Source organism: Eptatretus burgeri, chromosome 7, assembly GCF_056783735.1.
Source record: "Eptatretus burgeri isolate ZD-2024b chromosome 7, Ebu_testis_v1, whole genome shotgun sequence".
In the NCBI taxonomy this organism is placed as follows: Eukaryota; Metazoa; Chordata; class Myxini; order Myxiniformes; family Myxinidae; genus Eptatretus; species Eptatretus burgeri.
The window spans coordinates 13,687,716-13,707,315 of NC_140967.1; the positions used below are offsets into that span (position 1 = coordinate 13,687,716).

Consider the following 19,600-nt stretch of genomic DNA (forward strand, 5'->3'; position numbering starts at 1 on the left):
AGTGATCTTCATAATAAGCATAAAGATCTTCCTTTTGCATGTGAGAAAGAAACTCCAAAGAAAGAATGGTTAAGTGATTATCATAAAAGTTTTAATATTAAAGGTAAATCAACAGAAAAGTTATTAACAACATTCTATGATAAAGAGGGATATGTTTTGCATCAGAGAAGCTTAAAACAGTTTTTGAGAGAAGGATTGAGAGTAGCTAAAATTCATAGAGTTTTAAAATTTAAACAAAGTCCATGGTTGAAAAAGTATATTCAATTCAATACAGATATGAGAGCAAATACAAAAGTAAAATTTGAAGGGGACTTTTATAAATTAATGAATAATGCTGTATTTGGAAAGACTATGGAAAATGTTAGAAACAGGCAAAACATTAGATTCGCAACATCTTGGAAAGAAGCTTCGAGATTGATAAATAAACCAAGTTTTGAGAGAGAAGAGGTTTTTTCAGAGAACTTTTCTGCAATTCATATGAAAAAGGAAAGTATTGTAATGGATAAACCAATTTATATTGGAACAGCAGTTCTTGATTTATCAAAGATATTGATGTATGATTATTTGTATAATGACTTAAAGAAAGAGTATGGTGAAAATGTTTCATTGTTGTATATGGATACTGATAGTTTTATCCTAGATATAAAAACTGATGATGTTTATGAAGATATGAAGAAAAATATTGGAGTATATGATACAAGTAATTTCAGCAAGAAGAGTGAGTTATTTTCCAAAAAGAATGAAAAGGTTATTGGTAAGTTTAAGGATGAGTTGGGTGGAAAAGTAATGAGTGAGTTTATTGGATTGAGAGCAAAGGCATATGCTTATAAGTATGGTGAACAGATTGATAAGAGGTTAAAGGGAATAAAGAAATATGTAATAAAGAAATCAATAACTTTTAGAAATTATTATAATTGTTTGATGAATAAGAAAGAAGAATATAGGAAAATGAATACAATAAGAAGTTATAAACATAACATATATAGTGAAGAAGTAAATAAAAAGGCATTAGGAGCCTTTGATGATAAGAGATTTATTTTAGATAATGGAATAGATTGTGTTCCATATGGATATTGTATGATAGAGTGTATAAAATAGATTATGTTTTAACGATGGGAAGATGGGTTAGGGTTTTTAAGGGCTACCGCCGCTTTTTCACAATATATAAATGGTTAAACCAAGTATTAATCAAACTAAAGAGTGGAGAAAATCTCAGTCTTGGTATATAAATGGAAAACATAATGAATGTGAAAAATATCAAATAAGTCTTATTGAAAAAATAACTAAAACAAAGGTAAATAAAACAAATAAGTGAATTAATTTAAAAACTAGTAAGTTAGAGGATGTAAAGAAAAAAATGAATATCCTTGAATGGACTGAAAACTTTGATGGTTATCAATTGAACAATGAAAAAACAATTTACTATAATCTCAAAATGATATGTGGCTCAGGAGGTGGTCAAACAAGAGCATTAAGAGAAGTTTATCATTTCGTAATGGCACAAAAGGGGTATCTTAAAAATATAAAGATTCAAATGTTTTGTTTATCAATATTTTAGATGGGGATTATTGTGCAAAGAAAATTAAACTATTGAAGGAATTTGAGAATGAACAAATCTTTATAGGTTCAATGAGTGAGCTGTTCAATTCAATGAGGTTCAACCTCCAAGTTAAAAGGGGAGACAAATAAATATACCTTGGGATAAAAAGGGGGGTTTATTTTTAGGGAAAAAAAATATGAATCGCTGAAAATCCCCCATTCATTTACATGGGGAAAAGTGAGCCAGAATCAGTATTCTTACCCTACTCACAAGCCCCACCCACACACACCCCGCCCACACAAGCCCCTCCCACACACCCCACCCACACAAGCCCCCACCGAAGCCCCGCCCACACAAGCCCCGCCCACACAAGCCCCACCCCCTCATCCCCCCTGTGCGCCCCACCTTTGACCCATCACCTCCCTCATCCCACCCCCACCCTTCCCCACACACACACATGGGGAGGGGAGGGATGGGATGAGGGGGTGATGGGTCATTGGGGGAGCGCACCTACCCCCCCCTCCCCCCTCCCCCTAACCCCTCCCTCTCGTTCATGTCTTGATTCTTTTTTTGTAATTCAGAATCAAGTAATTGTAAACAAAACAAATATAATTCATTAATATTGAAAATATTAAATATTCATTTGCGAGAATGTATAATCTTTCCCAGCAATCTTCTTCAGATGTCTTGTGATTTCGAAACTTAGACACCATATTCTGTTTTGAAACAAAAAGTGGATAATAATTAGGTTTTAAAAAGATAATTACATGGTAATATGAGTAAGCCTCGTTGACCACTGAATTAACACACCAGGAGCCTGTCATCCTTTCAAGGTCAATAAAATGAATTCCAGTGTACTGACAAAACCACGTCCAAACTAATGATGCAACCAACATAAGGCGACATTCTAAAGAGAGAGTGATATTAATAATAATTCAGAAATATTTACCTCCAGAAAATCATGTGTTGTACGAGTGATATTTATAATAATTCAGAAATATTTACCTCCAGAAAATCATGTGTTGTACAAGATTGCTTCAACAGCTGATGTTGTGCGATAGTGCTGAAAAAAAAATAATAAGTCAAGGGTATAGATGAAGAGACAGACAGAGAGAGATACAAACAGACAGGGAAAGCAACACACACACACACACACACACACACACACACACACACACACACACACACACACACACACACACACACACACACACACGCACACACACACACATACACACACACATACACACACATAGACACACACACGTGTCTCACCATTGGTTTAATTCATTCGAGATCAGAGACCAGTCATTATAAATCATTGACCTCTTCAATAAGAGCAGAGAGAGGTAGGTAGAAAGACAGACAGAGAGAGAGACACACACACACACGTGTCTCACCATTGGTTTAATTCCTTCGAGATGAGAGGACGTGATAAGACTTCGTGCCACTCATTGTAAATGTCTTTCAATTCTCTTCTAAAATCATTGATCTCTTCAATAAGAGTATTAATTCCATGCACCACGTCGTGATATGTAAACTCAATTTCTCCCAATGACCTGTCAGGGAAAAAAAAAAAAAATATATATATATATATATATATATATATATATATATATATATATATATATATATATATATATATATCAGAATTATCATGATTTAATTAATAATCATTTGCTTCATCGTTCAAAGAGAAAACCATACACAAACTTACCAACTCTGTAGTGGGCTGTTGTCTTCATCGGAAGAAAGATCGCCCATGCCTCAGTTGTAAAAATGAAAATCCCGTCTGGCAGAAACTTTGTCTGGCGAACCGCTTATAAAGCAACGATGAGGAGATTGCTTAATCATTGGGTGTGGCCACAGGAAATGACAAGCTTCTCTTAATGATCTCATCTGGCTACCGCCCGAGTTGCAAATCATTTTTGTACATAAACCACGCCATAAAAAAGTTTTCAGTTCGTTTTCTGAGATAAAATATAAACACGAGACCTTGTCTCACAGAATAGTTCCTATTTTTTCACAGCATGACAGTCCAAAACCACTTCCTCATTCACACAGCACGACCGTGTCAAAAAAACACTTCCTCATTTTCACGGCATGAACTGAAAACATTTGAAACAAAACTTTTTTTATGGCGTGGTATATGTACAAAAATGATTTGCAACTCGGGCGGTGGCCAGATGAGATCATTAAGAGAAGTTTATCATTTCGTAATGGCACAAAAGGGGTATCTTAAAAAATATAAAGATTCAAATGTTTTGTTTTTCAATATTTTAGATGGGGATTATTGTGCAAAGAAAATTAAACTATTGAAGGAATTTGAGAATGAACAAATGTTTATAGGTTCAATGAGTGAGCTAAACAATATGCATTGGTTATTTGATAAAGAGTGCCCCGAGGCTTAGACGTTTCAGATATTTCTTTAGAATCACCTTTAACAAATCCTTATCTTGTTGTATGGGTTATTTGATAAAGAGTGTCCCGGGGCTTAGACGTTTCAGATATTTGTTTAGAATCACCTTTAACAAATCTTTATCTTGTTGTATGGGTTATTTGAATAGAGAGTGCCCCGAGGCTTCGACGTTTCAGATATTTCTTTAGAATCACCTTTAACAAATCTTTAACTTGTTGTATGGGTTATTTGAATAGAGAGTGCCCCGAGGCTTCGACGTTTCAGATATTTCTTTAGAATCACCTTTAACAAATCTTTATCTTGTTGTATGGGCTATTTGAATAGAGAGCCCCTAGGTTAAAAGGGGAAATAAAAAAAATTACCGTTTTTACAGCCATTTTTCCCTGCTGTGCAGGGGTTTGGCTTTTTCTTGAGGCAATGTTATATGGCCGGATGCCCTTCCTGACACCAACCCTGGTCGCCTCTTACGACACACAGGGATATGGTACACCTATTCTAACCGGGGCATACACCGGGACCAGTACACTGGCACTCATTTCGCCGACCTCGGAAGGATGGCAGGCTGAGTCAACCCCCTGGTGTTAATTCAGCAGCCAACGGGACTTGAACTCAGGACCCTGGGATCCCAAGCTGCCACCCTAACCACTAAGCCAACACCAGGCTCCAGGTTAAAAGGGGAGACAAATAAATATACCTTGGGCTAAAAAGGGGATTTATTTTTTTAGGGGAAAAAAAGAAAAATTTCATGGCTGAAAATCCCCCATTCATTTACATGGGGAAAAGTGAGCCAGAACCAGTATTCTTTCCCTACTCATGTTCCCACGAATCTTCTGGAACTGGGATGGCAAAGTTTTTGCAGATGTGCCAGTGGATTACTTTCCAAACTCTGTTGTGTCGTTGTGTGTGCAGCTGTTCCGACATGATGTGTGTGTGTGTGTGTGTGTGTGTGTGTGTGTGTGTGTGTGTGTGTGTGTGTGTGTGTGTGTGTGTGTGTGTGTGTGTGTGTGTGTGTGTGTGTTCAGTTTTTAAGCGCAACATATCATTCTCTTTACTAACCCCACCTCCACTTCTCGACTTTCTTTTTTTTCTTCTTTTTTTTCTTTTCTCTCTCTCTCTCTCTCTCTCTCTCTCTCTCTCTCTCTCTCTCTCTCTCTCTCTCTCTCTCTCTCTCTCTCTCTCTCTCTCTCTCTCTCGCTCTCTCTATGTGTCTCTCTCTGTCTGTCTCTCTCTCTCTCTCTCTCTCTCTCTCTCTCTCTCTCTCTCTCTCTCTCTCTCTCTCTCTCTCTCTCTCTCTCTCTCTCTCTCTCTCTCTCTCTCTCTCTCTCTCTCTCTCTCTCTCTCTCTCTCTCTCTCTCTCTCTCTCTCACACACACACACACTCACCAATCCCTCCCGCAATGCATCATATCGTTTGCTGAGGAATTGCACTCCCCAACACTATGCCCTCCCCTCCCTACCTCTTACCCGCTTCATAGCGTACTCTCCCTCCTCTGTTTCCCCTCCCTCCTCTCTCTCCCCTCCCTCCTTTCTCTCCCCTCCCTCCTTTTCTCACATCCCTCCCTCCTCTCGCCCCCCCCGCCTCTCTTTCCCTCCCTCTCTCCTCTCTTCCTCCTCCCCCCCCACAACTCCCCTGTCGGCAAAGCAATGGGGTATATTTGCTTGTATTTAATAAAGCAATCAATGGGCATGGGGAGGGGAACATAAGATCACAATGACCAATCAACAAAATAAACCTATAAACCCACTTCCAAACCATATGTGCCCAAAATGCCAATGACAATGATGGAGATGCTTGGTAAATGTGGAGAAGAAGAAGAGAACATGTGTGTGGAAATGTGTGCAGTGTGAAAAGGGTGAGGGGTGAAGAAAAGAGTGAAACTCCATTCTGAGGACACAAACTGCAAGCAGGGAAATCTCATGAGAGAACTGCTCTCTCTCTCTCTCTCTCTCTCTCTCTCTCTCTCTCTCTCTCTCTCTCTCTCTCTCTCTCTCTCTCTCTCTCTCTCTCTCTCTCTCTCTCTCTCTCTCTCTCTCTCTCTCTCTCTCTCTCTCTCTCTCTCTCTCTCTCTCTCTCTCTCTCTCTCTCTCTCTCTCTCTCTCTCTCTCTCTCTCTCTCTCTCTCTCTCCCTCTCTCTCTCTCTGTCTCTCTCTCTCTCTGTCTCTGTCTTTCTCTCTCTCTCTGTCTCTGTCTCTGTCTCTGTCTCTCTCTCTCTCTCTCTCTCTCTCTCTCTCTCTCTCTCTCTCTCTCTCTCTCTCTCTCTCTCTCTCTCTCTCTCTCTCTCTCTCTCTCTCTCTCTCTCTCTCTCTCTCTCTCTCTCTCTCTCTCTCTCTGTCTCTCTCTCTCTCTCTCTCTCTCTCTCTCTCTCTCTCTCTCTCTCTCTCTCTCTCTCTCTCTCTCTCTCTCTCTCTCTCTCTCTCTCTCTCTCTCTCTCTCTCTCTCTCTCTCTCTCTCTCTCTCTCTCTCTCTGTCTCTCTCTCTCTCTCTCTCTCTCTCTCTCTCTCTCTCTCTCTCTCTCTCTCTGTCTCTGTCTCTGTCTCTGTCTCTGTCTCTGTCTCTGTCTGTCTCTCTCTGTCTCTCTCTGTCTCTCTCTGTCTCTCTCTGTCTCTCTCTGTCTCTCTCTGTCTCTCTCTGTCTCTCTCTGTCTCTCTCTGTCTCTCTCTGTCTCTCTCTCTGTCTCTCTCTTTTTTTTCTTGCTGTGATGGTACTTTTCTGTGAGAGAGAACAAACTGACTCTAGCCCTCTATATTATTCTCTTCCAGTCATTGGCAGGCACTCCTTCTGAGATGCTCGAGGCCCCACCCGCATCATCACCTAATTGGCCCAGCATTGCCGCATTCATGCCACGATTCTTTGTCAGTGCCAGGATTCTTTGTCCCAGTAGACGGCCAATTGGTTTCTCACCGAATGCTTTCAATTATTATTTAATCTTTACCATTCCCCAAGGTCGCCCAAATGAGCCAAAATTGATGGCACATGCATGAAAATTGAATGGATGGACGATGTTTCCAAACCCTTTCCAGAGTTTCTCCACAGCAAAGGCTTACTAACTTGGGTAGCCTTTCATGCTTGATTTATACAGATTTTTCAGCTGGAAGAGCAAGGGAGGAGTCGATTTAATCTTATAATCCTAGCCACCTGGGTTTAATTGATTATCTGACAGATACTTGGTTATTCCCTCCATTCACAGATGAGAGATGTGGGTGGGTATTTGTTTTTCATTTATACATTGACTGCTTTTGACATTTACACATGGTACATGCTTGTACTACTATTTGTGAAAGGCTGCTATTTGTGAACGTCTTCACAGCTGTGGAGGAACTCTGGGGAGGGGTTAAAACAGCAAAGGGCTTACCTTGGGTGGCATTTCATGGTTGCTTTATGCAGCTTCTTCAGCGAGAAGAGTGTGGGAGGAGTGGATTTATTTATATAATCACAGCCACCTGGAATTATTTGATTCGGTGAGAGCTCATTAGTTATTCCCTCCATTCACAGATGAGATACGTGGGTGGGTCTTTGCATCTGCATGTGTGTGTATATATATATATATATATATATATATATATATATATATATATATATATATATATATATATATATATATATATATATATATATATATATATATATACATACATATATATCCTGGTGTTGGCGCAGTGGTTAGGGCAGCGACTTGGGATCCAAAAGGTCCCGAGTTCAAGCCCCGTTCGGCCACTGAATTAATACACCAGGGGGTTGACTCAGCCTGTCATCCTTCCGAGGTCGGCGAAATGAGTACCAGTGTACTGGGTCGGTGTATACCCCAGTTAAAATAGGTGTACCATATCCCTGTGTCGTAAGAGGTGACCAGGGTTGCGTCAGGAAGGTCATCCGGCGTAGAACATGTGCCAAATCACTATGCGGATCATGCGGATGATTCGCTGTGGTGACCCCGAAAGGGAGCAGCCGAAAGAATAAGAAGAAGATATATATATATATATATATATATATATATATATATATATATATATATATATATATATATATATATATATATATATATATATACATATATATATATATATATATATATATATATATATATATATATATATATATATATTTTAAAATATACATATCTATACTGTAGACATACATACATACATATGTACTAGCGATGTATGCTTACACATTGTAAGCAATAACGAACCTAATTTCTCACCTGTGTCATGGAATTCAAACAAACCTCATGGCAGATCACCTGTACAACTTCCCCATTGTCTCAGGCAGCTCAACTGCATTTGATTTTCTTGTTTTTTTCATTTATTTATATTTTCATTTACGGATGCTTTCAGATAGTTCTGTTATTTTTAATTTTTTTTGGCGTATCAACTTCGATGTCCATCGACACACAAAATTACCATGCTTCTTCATTGTCTTGGGTCACTCAAAAGCATTTTCTTTTCATTTATTTTCATTTCTTTATATTTTCATTTGCGGATGTTTTCTGATGCTTCTTTGATATTTCCCGGTGTAATGTCTTTGATGTCCATCGGAACGCAAAATTTCAGCTGATGGGGATATTAAGTAGAGGGAGGGGAGGGAGAGAGAGGAGGGAGAGGGAGGGGAGGGAGAGAGAGGAGGGAGGGAAGGGAGAGAGAGGAGGAGGGGAGGGAGAGAGAGAGAGGAGAGAGGGTGCAGAGAGAATGGAGAGAGGTGAGAGGAGAGGACAGATGGAAAGGAGAAGAGAGGAGAGGACGGATGGAAGGGAGAAGAGAGGAGAGCACAGAGGGGAGAGGGGAAGCTGGGAGGGGGGGGGAACAGTGAGGTGGGGGGGAGAGCGACGCCTCACCAAACGTTGCTTTACACTGCGGGAGGGTGGGTACGAGGAGGGGATGAGAGAGACAGAGAAAGAGAAAGTGAGAGAGTTATGGGGGTGGAGGAAGAGGAAAACAAGCTCAAATGAGCTAAGATCCTCATCCTCTTAATGATGACGTCATAGAAACGAATATGACGTCATTGTGATGTATCAGGTTTGTGATAAATTTTCTGTGCTAATGCCCGGCTTGATTCCTGCAAACAAAATTCAAACAGCTTGCCTAGTTTCGGAAACAATGGTATAGGCGACTACCATAAGCGGCGATATTATGACGTCAACTTTTTTTCTCGGAACAATTTCCAAAATCCGAGATGGTTACTGCCTGTGCGTGGGCTTTCTGCATATACATGGCAAGTTTCACGAAGATCCGATCAAAACTCTGAGTTGTGAAACAAAAAATGCCAAAAAATAGGAATGACGTCATAAAAATTGATATGACGTCATAGTGATGTATCGTATGTGCGATCATTCATCTCTGCTAATGTCCTGTTTGATTCCCACAAACAGAATTCAAAAAGCTTGCCTCGTTTAGGATAATTTTTTAGGCGATTTCCATTAGCGGAGATATTTTGACGTCATAACGTTTTTTCTCGGAGGAATTTTCAAAATCGGAGATGGTTCCTGTCTGCGCAGGGTATTTTTACATATATATGCCAAGTTTCAGGAAATTTCGATGAAAACTGTAGGCTGTGAAATAAAAAAGTCCACAAGAAGAAGATGAAAAACAACAACGTGAGTGTGACTTAGAGATCCTCCACGAGGATCTAAAAATAAGAGAGAAATTTGTGGTTTGGAAGTGGTTTTTTTTTGTTTGTTTGGTTTATTTTTTTATTTTTTTTGGTATACACTGTCAAGGCTCGAATGAGAGCTAACACACAACGCACAGCGAGGGGGGCATGAGACAAGAGGGGCGAGAGTGGGAAGGACAAAACAGTGTGGAACAGAGACCTGAGGAGATCTGTGGAAGGGATAGGGATGGGGTGGGGAACACAGGGTAAACAAGATGGACACTACAGGGACTTTCAGGTCCTTACATGACAGGGACTTTCAGGAAAGAAAGCAGGGAATTTGAAGGAGGGGGGTATCGGGTGGATTTGCGGGGATAGAAACGATCATTATTTTTGGATGAGGGAACATAAGAGATGGGGGTGAATGGCTGTTTTGAAGACCAAGATGGAAGAGTGGGATTGAAGAGAGTGTGGGAGTTTGTTCCAAAGGTGGGGAAAAAAGAGGAATGAAAGAGAAAAGGTGAGCAGTGATTCTTGATTTTGGTACTTTTTCAAGAAGGGGGTTGCTGGCGGACCTTGAGCGCCTTGATTAAATATGGGGGGGGACATACCTCAGACAGAGCAAAGGGGGCAAAGCCGGAGTGGAGACGGTAGAAGACAGAAAGATCACCGACCTGCCTGTGGTGAGACAGTGAGAGACCCAATGACTCAACCTAATCGTAGGAGATACCATTGATCCGATATGCCTTGGTTTCCACAGCGTGGAGCCGAGAAATGTGAGAGGCAGAAGCACCAGCCCAAAGGGGAGAGCAGTACTCCATCAGGCTGAGGACAAAACTTTGTACATGGTCAGGAGCTCTGGTTTCCCAAGGAAGGACTTTGCATGATGGAGATTGCTCAGTCGGCGGCAGGCTTTGGTGGCCATCTTGGAAATGTGGCTTTCCAGGAAAGATCATGCCAGATAGTGAGACGCAGAAGCTTGAATGGAAGGATGACCCTTTTGGAGAAACATTGTGAGAGTGTGAGGTTTGTCAGGATTGAAAGTCATGTTCCACGTGTTGGACCAGTTTGTGATTTTGTCCAGATCTGCAGAGAGTGAAAAGGCTGCTGCTTGCCGATTTGAAGGACGGCAGAGGGTGCAGTCATCAGCAAATGGACGAAGTGGATTTTTCAGAGTCGGAGAGATTATTAATGAAAACCAGAAAATGAACAAGGTCCAGAACACTGCCTTGAGGAACTCCAGCGAAGACAAGAAGAGGGGATGAGGGAACTCCATGAAGGACCACATTTTGGCTGCAACAGGTGAGCCATGAGTTGAGATGGCCTTGGATACCATAGGAAGAGAGCTTGTTGAGCACGGCAAGGTGCCAGACCGTATCAAAGCACGCAATATGTCGAGGGAGATGGCTCTGATTTCATGTCTGGCATTGAGGATCTCCATCCATTGCTGGGAGAGCAGAAGCAGCATATCCAGGGTAAAGTGACATGGTCTGAATCTAAATTGATGATCAGAAATCAAGCCATTGGAGGAGATGCAGGATTTAATGCTGGAAGGGATGATGAATTCCATTTTTGCACCTTTTTTATGCAGACCTCTAATTTTTCCTGATTTCTAAGTAGATGGCAGATGACCTTTAGCAAATGAGAGGGTGACTCGAACAGAGAGAGGGTGAGTAAGAGCACCAAAGCAAGTTTTTTGGACACCTGAGAGCAGATGTCATCTGGAACAGTTGCAGATTCTGAGTTGAGGTTTGACAGAAAGCTCTCCACCTTGTCAGGAGAAAAGGACAAAGATTCCAGGAACAGCTGGGTGTGACTGGGTAAGGTGGGTACAGAAAGTGATGGGTTTGGGACACAAGATTTGGAAGCAAATGTGGATTTTGGACATTCAGCCTTTTCATGTGCAGTGTCAGCTGTGTGGACATTTGAGGTAAGTGACGGGATGGAGGGGGAACATACACCAGATCCAGACTTAACTAGACACCACCAGGATTTGGAGGAGGGAGACAGGTTTGAGAGTTCAGAGTTGAGATTTGAAAGATGTTGTTTTCTGTCTCTCCTGAGGATGGATACACACTGGTTCTGAGCTTTGTGGAAGGAACTGAGATTGCCTTCTGGAGGAATAACCTCCCATGAGGGGAAGGCAAGTTGTTTCAGGACAACTGCCTCACCAGAATCCTCAGTGAACCAAGGCTGGTAGGAAGGGTGGCACAACCGAAGACGAGCTGGGATAAATCTGTGAGAGAGAGAGAGAGAGAGAGAGAGAGAGAGAGAGAGAGAGAGAGACAGACAGACAGAGAGAGAGAGAGAGAGAGAGAGAGAGGGAGAGAGAGAGAGAGAGAGAGAGAGAGAGAGAGAGAGAGAGAGAGAGAGAGAGAGAGAGAGAGAGAGAGAGAGAGAGAGAGAGAGAGAGAGAGAGAGAGAGAGAGAGAGTTTCTTTGTAAGAATTCCCAGGACGTTTTGATGTCGGTGGAAGTAGAGATGGGAGATCAGTCTAGAAGTTTGATGGCTGCTTGAGGTCCTTGCCAGTCGGCCTGAATGAATTGCCAGACTCGACGGTGCTGAGCTGGTTCTCTAATTACAGCCAGAGAGATGTCTACTTTGACAAGCATGTGGCCAGATGAACCAATTGGAGGGAGGAAGAAGAGCAGAAATTTTCATGGAAATTGGTCAGAATCAGATCCAGAAGAGATGGAGTAATGTTGGTTGAGAACCAGGTCGGGTAGTTGACAGATTGTGTCAGTCCCAATGAGTCGCAGAAGGCTTTTACTGAAGTGCCATGGGAGGTGAGAGAGGTACCCACACCCAGCCAATTGGCATGATGACAATTGGAGTCATCACTGCTTGGCGAACGTTACAACACACATTTAAATATTGGGTGGGAGTGGAGGGAAGTCATGGCCAGAGGTATTCTTGTTGGTGTGGGGGAGAGAGGGCAGTGTATGGTGAGAGAGGAAAAGTGTCTTTGATGAAGAGAGCAACTCTGCCGCCGGGTCGAGGATCAGGTCTGTCATACCAGAGGAGGGAGTAACCAGGGAGAGATACTATGGAGTCAGAGATGTCTTGAAGGAGGAAAGTTTTTGTTAAGCAGATTATGTCTGCATTGTCAGTGGCAACCTGTATGGAAATATCTCTCAGGTTTGAGCGAAGGCCCCGGATGTTTGAGGTCCACACTGTTCAGAAAGATGGAGGGGAGGTTTTGGGTGCAAGGGAGGGGTGTAATGTGAGAGGTTAAAATAATATATATATATATATATATATATATATATATATTTTTTTTTTTTAAGATTAGAGACGATTAGGTAAAGAAAAGTTTGAAGAAAAAAATTAATGGTGCATGGTGAATGTGGTTTAGCAAAAGTAGAAGATGGTAGATCAGCAGAAGAAGAAGGAAGCAGAGTGGGTACAGGAAGTCACGTCATTATGTGGGGTATAATGTGAGGGAAAAGGTATTTTTGTGGTATTTCTTTTATATTTTAATACATGAAATAGAAGATATAGTTGAGAGGGATGGAAGAAGAGTGGAGGGAAAAGTGGAAAAAATTAAAACTGATGGTAATAAAGAGAAAATACAATACACACAATCATGCACACAATCGGGAAGAAGTGTAAGCCTCAAGGAAACCCAATATGAATAAACAATTAAATCAACAATTAGCGCAAGTTTTCACACAGAACTGAATTAGTAACACACAGTAAACACAGAGATAACAACATGACAGTAAAAACGTGAAAAATGACTGGAAAACTTACCTTTGAGAAAGTTGGCAGAGACCGTGAAGAGAAACTGCCACCGTCGCTCAGGAACCGGAACCGGAACCGGAATCACATGCACACACAAAGCGTTAGCAGAGAGAAGGATATGTTATGCTTCATGAGCGAACACACAAAAAAAAATACTCATGTCACAACAGCTGTGCACAGAATGACACAACACAATTTGTAAAGTAATCTGCTGTCACATCTGCAAAAACTTTCATCTCCCAGTTCCAGATAATTTGTAGGAACATGAACCAAAAGTACTCACTGGAAACATGGAAGTACTTACTGCTTACTAATGACCTCATCAGGCTTGAACATCGCAAACAAAGCGTTGCGACCAGATATCTGATATCATATGCGACCGACCGGGGTTGTCCCTTGTTCCTCCCCAGACTCACCGTCAATCACAGGCTGTCACACATGAATAAGTTTGTGTTGTGGGACGTCGCAAATCGACCAGGGATGCCCATAGTTTGACCAACTGAGCCAGTGTCCTCCGTCTGACAACCATTTATCAAGGAACACGTGGTCGCCTTATCCGGGAATCGCACCCTTGATGCATACTTGCATTACTTACCATATCAGCTGCAGCCGAGCGGAACTGCCATGTATGCACTGGCCAATAAGCAGATTTAGGTGGATAAATTCCCAGCTATGCTGAGGTACGGACCATGATGGACCAATGGAGGAAAAGACAAAAACGAGCTGCGTTCATTGATAACAGGCACATTTGTTTCAACAAAATGAGGAAAGTTATGTGGCACAGTCGGGGTTTATTCACAAGATTTATGACAGGATAAAGCAAGGAAATCATGGGTGTGGCAAAATAAATGCAATATTCACAAAGGAAGACAGTGTAGAAGTACTCCGAATATATTAATACAATCTTAAATTACACGATACATGACAGGCGCCATCACAGACACACAACCGAGGAAAATTAGAGACAGCCCAGAGAGATAAGAGGCAGTTGAGGATTTCCGACCTCTTGATACCTGGTGCGGTCAGCATAGCAGCACAACCCAAACGCTAAGGAAGGGGGAAGGAAGGAGGAAAATTGATGTCTATGGTGTGGGAGTGAGAGGTGTGAGTATAGTGCAACGTGTCGTGTTACGTGGTGTAAGAGGAAGGTGTGAGAGGTGCGAAACAGTAAAGTTCACTCTGAAAATAACAGTTGCTAAGGACTTGCCCACACCCATTGCTCTTGTGCATCCACAGTGGACAAGAGAAAGATGTATAAGAGGAAGACCTTAATGGAATTGCGTAAGAATGTGTGAGTGTAAATGTTGGCTGCTGGGTGCAGCCAAACTGAGCATCAATGAAACAGGGAGGGTCCCGGCCAATTCTGGTAGTCACTTAGTCTGCTCCGATTCCTCACTTCGCCGTGTTGACCTGTGGCGTGATTCGCTCAGCGCTGAAGCTTGCCCAATTTGCCGAAGTCTGCCACCTGTGCCGTCTGCCGATGTCTGCTCTCTCCGAAGTCTCCTGCAGTCTCATTATATCTCCTCGATTCTGAGTTGAATTGCTTCTTTTATGGGCTCTGAGCAAGGGAGGAGCTAAATATCGGATCAAACGAGACTGTAGGTCTTTTCAACCTCCCCCATTGGTGCACAACAGTCATCCCACGCCGTCGCCATGTCCCAGCAGGCCTTGAAATCGAAAATGGCCCCATTCACTCCATGACCTTGTCATCCATCGGAGCTCCGAGATTAACAAGAGGTGAGAATCTTTGGAAGTGCTCTCCGGCCCCGAACGTGCACTTGTCTCCATTCAAGCATAGCCACTCAGGGAAACCTCGGTGCTATCTGTACATCTTCGTATGAACCCCAGTGCATGCTCGCGCTTCGAGTTACACCCAAAAACAACCCCACTCTCATTTCTGCAGTATCTTATGAGGCTGTGGTGAGCATCCAAGGGGTAGATGGCAGTTGCAGCAGTTGTAGAGAGGTAAGAGAAACATTGTGGCATTTGTCGTGAAGAGATTGGGAGGAGGTGTTCATTGCTGTGGTGTTTCGATGAAGAGGGAGGACTGTTCATAATGGTGGCATTGTGGCAAAGAGGGAGGGGGTGTTCGTAATGATGGTGTTTTGGCGAAGAGCGAGGAGGTGTTCATAACGGTGGCGTTTGTAGTGATGACCTGGGTGTAGGTTGCTGTGGGGATTTTAGGAGACATGTGGAGTGGTCGTGGTGAGCGTTGTAATGTTGTTGTTAGCATAATGAAGGTTTGAGGTGAGACGGCATTTGGATTTTGGCATGTGTATGCAAAGAACCTTGCTGTGCTTGCTTGCATGGCTCCTTTCATCGTTATTATTCTGTTTGCATGCTTGCTTGCGTGGTTTGTCGAAAAGATAAAGTTAGGTAAATGGATTAATTAAAAGAGAGAATAGGGGGATGGAAGACCTAACTAAAAGCCCTTTGCAATGCACCTTTCCCATTTACCCACTTGACATATGAAAAGGACTAACTAAACACATACGAATGAAATAACAGCCTTGGGATCGCTGTATTTTGTGTGCCATTGCCTCGGAAGAGTGCCGTTTTACAAAACCGCAACACTACCCCCTCCCTTTAACTGGACTCAAACATTCGTGTGACACATTCGTGTAATTTCCCCTCTAAAATGAGTTACCTACGGGTCCCTGAGTTTGACATTTCGAAGTTCAAAACATGTCCCAAAAATAAACCTAATGCATTGTGTATCTAAGCGAACAGAGTCACATGGATAACCTTTTGCTAAATTTCCGGAATTTTTGTCGAAACACATTAAGGTGGGCTCACAAAAATAACAATGTGCAATTCTAATGTTTACACGACCCATGGCCCAGAACCTGTAATTCAAGAGAAAAACAAGAAAAATTTGTGAAAGTAGCAGTCGATGTTCGACGCAGTCCGACATCATCATGGCTCTCAATGCCCTCTCTTTTTTGGCTGCTGGAAGCAGCTCACCCTATTATAGCAGGCCATATTCCATCTCACAGTCCATTTGAACTGGCCTTTATCATTCAACTTTTCCTGGGCTGTTTTTACACATTCCTTGGTGATACAACTGCCTGCATGGCAGACTCTGTAAGTGACTTCACAAAGCAAGTGGTCCTAAGGCAATGGTAAAGGTGAGTAATGGGCATGACATTGGCAAGGCAAAGGCAAGGCATAGAGAAGGCTATCAGATCAGGCAAAGGCAAAGCAGGTAAGGTGAAGCAGGCCGGTAGAAGATGTCGGCCGGCCTCGTCATGGTCTCTACGTTGTAGGTGGAAAGTGGTGGTGTCGGCCCATCTGAAGGCGAGCTCAGCCCTATCCTACATCACTCATGGCCTATGCCTGTCCTTGTTCATAATCCACCCACCCTCCCCTTTCTCCCTTAAGTTGTAACAAAATAAAAGAAAAAAATTCAAATATTACTCATCCCCCTCAATGTCATTATTCGGCTAGCCTGACCTAAATGACTGGTCCCATTCCCATAAGGTCCCTTTAAAAAGAAACAAGTAAACCTGTCCAGAGGTCCAACACAGCCTCAGGTCAACTCTTGCAGGTCCGTGGGATTCCTTACAGCAAGTCCAGTGGCCTACGAACAGTGAAGGGGTGGATTGTGCGAAGGGGTACACATATCCTAATCTATCCTATCCTTTCTTAATGGAGACAAGGACAGACACTGAACGTGTAGTGGGAATGTAGTTAAGCTATATAAGGTTAAATGGAATGTGCATTAGTTTAAGGGATGACAGGGAGCACGAGCTTGTTCGGGGAACGTAGTTTCAAGAAGCACCAATGTGGATGGAAATGAATGAATGTGGGTTAGCGGGGCTGGTGTGATCGGAGTGAATGTAGAGTGTATGGTACGAATGAATAGATGTCGTTTTGTGGTTGGTGCTGAACATGGAAAGAGAATCATTTTGTAGGGTGCAGGAGATGATTGACCGGCTGGGAGCTTGGCTCCTGAAAGGTGAGTACATTGTAGATCACACCCCAGGCACCAGAGTTAGTCGGCCAGAGTAGACCATAGGTCCAGTGGACCAAGTAGTTGGTGTATGTAATGGGCACAGATATCTAATGGAAGGGCCCGGGGCACCAAACACCATGGTGGATGTCGGGGGAAGTTCTGGGAAGGCCCTCCCCATAGTTTACCGAAGAAGAGGAAGGCTCAGAGGCAGCCTCAATGTCCTGGGGGTACCAAAGGATGAATAGAACAGGTAGGCAGACAACAGGAGCCACACTACACAGCCACCAAATTGCGCAAGGGCAAGAAGGAAAATTTTAGGGCCAGGCCTGAATTTGTGACAAGCACCAATGCAGACAACGAGTATCATGATTGTTAGAACCCATAGTTGAAAGAGACAGGCTTGTTGAAAAGCCCTGGGAATAGTTCAGGGATTAAGAAATGGTTGCGGCCTGTTACAAGTCAAGGCATTGTTGAGCAGTCCAAAAAACATGGCGGCTTCAGAACCTCAGCTAAGTTACCTTGGATCATCATTAGAAGTGGTCTTTCCCAGGAAAAGGAACATGAGGATATATGAGTTAGAGGGGGGTAGATTAAAAAAAAATGATCATGTCAGTGAGGGCATTTGAAGTGGCCCTCACCGGCCACAGGAGCATTTGCACTAGGATAGAGGGAATTAGCATTAGATGGAAGTATTAGAGACAGTTGACATGTAGTGGGGGATGTAGCAAGCTTAGGGACGTAGAGTTGACAGGAACGTGCATAGTGTAAGGATTGACGAGGTGAGCACACGTGAGTCAGTGGGGATTAGTTAGGTAGATGGTGCCAGAATGACTCTAGGTATGGAAATGAGAATTAATTTGAATCGAGTGAATGCGGGTCAGTGGCACGAGAGTGAATGTGTGGAACTTTCCAATCAAGCAGTTCCACAGTATTCTATTTCCTCAAATGGGATCGCAGATAATGGCACACCCGTCTTCGAGGAGTGCGGAAGCTCGGTGCATACCCAACACTTAGTTTTATTGCTCAACATTGCGTATCCGTGTGACAAGAGTAGGAACGTATTAATCCCATGTGTTCCCGAGTCATGCAAATGCTCAGCATGGTTTCCAATTGCTCTTTTCCCTCTCTGCTCGATTGGCTAATAGTCATTTTGCCCTTCCAGCTCCCAACTTTCTATCCAAAGGGCAATTATAGCAATTGGAATTTGCTGTGACACGTTCATTCTGGCGCACCCTCCTATTCTGTTGGGAAGGCTAGTTTGTAGTGTGAGGAGTGTATCCAAGCAGGCTTACCTTCACACTTGACAGCTACGTGGGTAACCAGTAATACCTGGAAGGATTCAGTCCAATGTGTCTTCAGGACATTCCTCCTTGTGAACACCTTGTTGTTCACTCAAGCTGGGCTGGATGCCGTGATGTTCCTCTGCAGCCGGGTCTGGTCACCCTTGTTTGACCTATGAGTCAAATTCTTTCACAACCTTTGTTAGAGCAGCAATGATGCAACCAACAGCCAAAAAGGCAACACACCTTCTACATCCCCCTTTTGCTCGTATGGCCACTTTTGTGAGCCAGACGAGCAAGCACCTTTTTTTCTCATATTCCCCCACAACCCATTCTCCTCATGCATATATATATATATATATATATATATATATATATATATATATATATATATATATATATATATATATATATATATATATATATATTATGTAGATGGTTCGATAGAGCTGGGATGTTGGCCAAGCCACCTCATACAATGACTGCTACTAACAATTTGAAAATGAATACCCTATTCAAATCAATCCATCCGTCCATCCATCCATCTTAGCACTTGCGTAAACCCACTTCAAATAAAATCCATTCCTTTCTCAAAACAAACAAATCGCGAGTCACCAGGCGAATAGCACTCAAATCCCCTTGACTATCCATCCCGAATCCCTCAATCCTTCACGCCTCGGTCCCGAGTCCCTCCCCCCCCCAACCAGGTCCCTCCACATCGAGCATATTTTCCATTCCACAATCGCTCTCCCTGTATCCCACATCGCTCACCATCCAAAACTGTTGTCCAATGTCGGTACGGAGAGCACGACTCTTCACAGGTACGGCGGCCGCGATGATATGAAAACGCGTTTTAAAATAGCAACTGGCGTTGACGTCAGAAGACAAATATAAATTTAGATTTCGACGTAAATGAAGATGCAGTGAATTTTGCCTGCCTGAATCGATCAAAGGGTTACACTGGGTTGTTTGACATTGCCTTCCCAGCAGTAGTTTTGGCAAGAATTTATCTTTAACATTCACAGAATAATGAAGACAGCACACCTAGTTCAACGTCCATCCGAGGGACAACCGA

The 19,600-nt window shown here is 42.7% G+C and overlaps 1 protein-coding gene and 1 long non-coding RNA gene across 12 annotated transcripts in view; one reads left to right on the plus strand and one right to left on the minus strand.

Moving 5' to 3' along the window:
* LOC147022705 (uncharacterized) overlaps positions 1 to 19,600 on the plus strand; it is a 204,790-nt gene that overhangs the window by 140,903 nt on the left and 44,287 nt on the right. The window lies entirely within an intron of this gene.
* Positions 1,946 to 18,867, minus strand: LOC147022707 (uncharacterized). 2 transcript variants are annotated; one of them, XR_015059878.1, is made up of 3 exons: positions 13,300 to 18,867; positions 2,941 to 3,099; positions 1,946 to 2,603 (listed from the first exon to the last, which is right to left on the minus strand). It is a non-coding gene; the product is annotated as an uncharacterized LOC147022707 (long non-coding RNA). The 2 variants fall into 2 exon arrangements; XR_015059879.1 differs by lacking the exon at positions 13,300 to 18,867 and adding an exon at positions 3,258 to 5,012.